Below are 4,911 nucleotides of genomic sequence, written 5' to 3'. Positions count from 1 at the left end.
TGCAATGCATCTTGTCCCATTATATTGGGAAGACCTTTTCTTCGAACTGTTGGTGCCACCATTGATATAAAGGAAGGTAATATTAAATATCAATTTCCTCTCAAGAAAGGTATGGAACACTTCCCTAGAAAGAGAATGAAGTTACCTTATGATTCTATTATTAGAACAAGTTATGTTGTTGATGCTTCTTCTCTTGATAACACTTGATTCACACTTTCTGCGCCTAACTGAAAGGCGTTAAAGAAAAGCGCTTATGGGAGACAACCCATGTTTTTACTACAGTACTTTGTTTTATATTTGAGTCTTGGAAGTTGTTTACTACTGTAGCAACCTCTCCTTATCTTTATTTTATTGCATTGTTGTGCCAAGTAAAGTCTTTGATAGTAAAGTCAATACTAGATTTGGATTACTGCGCAGAAACAGATTTCTTGCTGTCACGAATCTGGGCAGAATTCTCTGTAGGTAACTCAGACAAATCTGCCAATTTACGTGCGTGATCCTCAGATATGTATGCAACTTTCATTCAATTTGGGAATTTTCATCTGAGCAAGTCTGGTGCCATTTTAAAATTTGTCTTTACGGACTGTTCTGTTTTGACAGATTCTGCCTTTTATTTCGCATTGCCTGTTTTGCTATGTTTGATGGATTTCTTTGCTCCATTAACTTTCAGTAGCTTTGTGCAATGTCCAGAAGTATTAAGAATGATTATGTCACCTCTGAATATATGAATTATGCACTGACCCTCTAATGAGTTTGTTTCGAGTTTGGTGTGGAGGAAGTTTTCAAGGGTCAAGAGAGGAGGATGATACAATATGATCAAGAAGAGTGAAAAGTCTAAGCTTGGGGATGCCCCCGTGGTTCATCCCTGCATATTTTAAGAAGACCCAAGCGTCTAAGCTTGGGGATGCCTTGGGCATCCCCTTCTTCATCGACAACTTATCAGGTTCCTCTAATGAAACTATATTTTTATTCAGTCACATCTTATGTGCTTTGCTTGGAGCGTCTGTTTGCTTTAGTTTTTGTTTTGTTTGAATAAAGTCGGATCCCACAATCCTTTATATTGGAGATATTACGCTCCGCTGTTTCGTATGAACACATGTATTCTTAGCTTTATCTTTAATGTTCATTGCGAAAGTTGAACTACCTCATTCATTGATATATGGTTGGAAACGGAAAATGCCGCATGTGGTAAATGGTATAATGTCTTGAATAATGTGATACTTGGCAATTGTTGTGCTCATATAGATCTTGTTTAAGCTCTTGCATTATGTACCTTGTACCCATTAATGAATAACTACATAGAGCATGTTAAAATTTGGTTTGCATGATTGTTCTCTCTAAGTCTAGATATTTTCTGGTTGAGGTGTTTGAACAACAAGGAGACGATGTAAAGTCTTATAATGCTTACAATATGTTTATATGTGAGTCTTGCTGCACCATTTTATACTTGAGTTTGCTTCAAACAACCTTGCTAGCCTAGCCTTGTATTGAGAGGAATTCTTCTCGTGCATCCAAATCCTTGAGCCAATAACCATGCCATTTGTGTCCACCATACCTACCTACCACATGGTATTTCTCCGCCATTTCAAAGTACATTACTTGAGTGCTACCTTTAAAATTCCATTCTTTGCCTTTACAATACATAGCTCATGGGACAAAATAGCTTAAAAACTATTGTGGTGAAGAATATGTACTTATGTGTCTTATTTCTTAGTAAGTTGCTTGTTGGGCTGTAACCATGTTTTCTGGGGACGCCATCAACTTTTTACCTTTGTTGAATATCATGTGAGTTGCTATGCATGTTCGTCTTGTCTGAAGTAAGGACGGTTTTCACAATCAAATGGTTTGAGTATGCATACTGTTAGAGAAGAACATTGGGCCGCTAACTAAAGCCATTAATCATGGTGGAAGTTTCAGTTTGGACATAAAACCTCAATCTCTTATGAGAATATTAACTTTTGTTGAATGCTTAAGCATTAAAAGAGGAGTCCATTATCTCGTTGTCTATGTTGTCCCGGTATGGGTGTCTAAGTTGAGAATGATCAAAGCGAGAAATCCAATGCGAACCTTCTCCTTAGACCCTTGTACGAGCGGCATAGAGGTACCCCTTTGTGACACTTGGTTGAAACATATGTCATGCAATGATAATCCGTGTTAATCCAAGCTAATTAGGACAAGGTGCGAGCACTATTAGTATACTATGCATGAGGCTTGCAACTTATAACATGTCTTATACATAACTCATATGCTTTATTACTACCGTTGACAAAATTGTTTCTTGTTTTCAAAATAAAAGCTCTAGCACAAAAATAGTAATCCATGCTTCCCTCTGCGAAGGGCCTTTCTTCTACTTTATTGTTGAGTCAGTTTGCCTATTCTTTCTATCTTAGAAGCAAACACTTGTGTAAACTGTGTGCATTGATTCTTACATGTTTACCTATTGCACTTGTTATATTACTTTGTGTTGACAATTATCCATGAGATATACATGTTGAAGTTGAAAGCAACCGCTGAAACTTATATCTTCCTTTGTGTTGTTTCAAAGCTTTCTACTAAGAACTTATTGCTTATGAGTTAACTCTTATGCAAGACTTATTGATGCTTGTCTTGAAAGTATTATTCATGAAAAGTCTTTGCTATATGATTCATTTGTTTACTCATCATCTTCATCATTGCTTCGAATCGCTGCATTCATCTCATGTGCTTTACAATAGTATGATCAAGATTATGATAGCATGTCACTTCGAAATTATCTCTCGTTATCGTTTACCTACTCGAGGGCGAGTAGGAACTAAGCTTGGGGATGCTTGATACGTCCCAAACGTATCTATAATTTCTTATGTTCCATGCTACTTTTATGATGATACTCACATGTTTTATACACATTATATGTCGTTATTATGCATTTTCCGGCACTAACCTATTGACAAGATGCCGAAGAGCCAGTTGCTGTTTTCTGATGTTTTTGGTTTCAGAAATCCTTGTAAGGAAATATTCTCGGAATTGGACGAAATCAACGCCCAGGGTCCTATTTTTGCACGAAGCTTCCAGAAGACCGAAGAGGAAACGAAGTGGGGCCACGAGGCGACGACACGCTAGGGCGGCGCGGCCTGGCCCCTGGCCGCGCGGCCCTGTTGTGTGGGTCCCTCGTGTGGCCTCCTGACCTGCCCTTCCGCCTACTTAAAGCCTCCGTCGCGAAACCCCCAGTACCGAGAGCCACAATACGGAAAACCTTACAGAGACGCCGCCGCCGCCAATCCCATCTCGGGGGATTCAGGAGATCGCCTCCGGCACCCCGCCGAGAGGGGAATCATCTCCCGGGAGGTCTCTTCATCGCCATGATCGCCTCCGGATTGATGTGTGAGTAGTTCACCCCTGGACCATGGGTCCATAGCGTAGCTAGATGGTCGTCTTCTCCTAATTGTGCTATCATGCTCAATCTTGTGAGCTGCCTATCATGATCAAGATTGTTTCTTTGTAATCCTACATGTTGTGTTTGTTGGGATCCGATGGATATTGAATACTATGTCAAGTTGATTATCAATCTATCATATATGTTGTTTATGTTCTTGCATGCTCTCCGTTGCTAGTAGAGGCTCTGGCCAAGTTGATACTTGTGACTCCAAGAGGGAGTATTTATGCTCGATAGTGGGTTCATGCCTCCATTAAATGCAGGACGATGTGACGAAAGTTCTAAGGTTGTGGATGTCTTGTTGCCACTAGGGATAAAACATCGATGCTTTGTCTAAGGATATTTGTGTTGATTACATTACGCGCCATACTTAATGCAATTGTCTCGTTGCTTGCAACTTAATACCGGAAGGGGTTCGGATGATAACCCTGAAAGTGGACTTTTTAGGCATAGATGCATGTCTGGATGGCGGTCTATGTACTTTGTCGTAATGCCCCGATTAAATCTCATAGTACTCATCATGATATATGTATGTGCATTGTTATGCCTTCTTTATTTGTCAATTGCCCAACTCGTAATTTGTTCACCCAACATGCTATTTATCTTATGGGAGAGACACCGCTAGTGAACTGTGGACCCCGGTCTATTCTTTACATCCGAAATACAATCTACTCGCAATACTTGTTCTTTACTTGTTCTTCGCAAACAATCATCTTCCACACAATACGGTTAATCCTTTGTTCACAGCAAGCCGGTGAGATTGACAACCTCACTCGTTACGTTGGGGCAAAATACTTTGGTTGTGTTGTGCAGGTTCCACGTTGGCGCCGGAATCCCTGGTGTTGCGCCGCACTACATTTCGCCGCCATCAACCTTCAACGTGCTTCTTGGCTCCTCCTGGTTCGATAAACCTTGGTTTCTTTCGGAGGGAAAACTTGCTACTGTCTGCATCACACCTTCCTCTTGGGGTTCCCAACGGACGTGTGTTAATTGCACGCATCAGACACAAATCCTCAATCTCTTATGAGAATATTATCTGTTGTTAAATGCTTATGCATTAAAAGAGGAGTCCAATATCTGTTGTCTATGTTGTCCCGGTATGGATGTCTAAGTTGAGAATAATCAAAAGCGAGAAATCCAATGCGAACTTTCTCCTTAGACCTCTGTACAGGCGGCATAGAGGTACCCCTTTGTGACACTTGGTTGAAACATATGCTATGCAATGATAATCCGTGTTAATCCAAGCTAATTAGGACAAGGTGCGAGCACTATTTGTATACTATGCATGAGGCTTGCAACTTATAAGATATCTTATACATAACACATATGATTTATTACTACCGTTGACAAAATTGTTTCTATGTTTTCAAAATGAAAAGCTCTAGCACAAAAATAGTAATCCATGCTTCCCTCTGCGAAGGGCCATTCTTTTACTTTATTGTTGAGTCGGTTTACCTACTTCTTTCTATCTTAGAAGCAAACACTTGTGTAAGCTTGTG

This window comes from Lolium rigidum, chromosome 1 (assembly GCF_022539505.1).
Source record: "Lolium rigidum isolate FL_2022 chromosome 1, APGP_CSIRO_Lrig_0.1, whole genome shotgun sequence".
Taxonomy (NCBI): domain Eukaryota; kingdom Viridiplantae; phylum Streptophyta; class Magnoliopsida; order Poales; family Poaceae; genus Lolium; species Lolium rigidum.
This window is presented reverse-complemented; position numbering follows the sequence as displayed.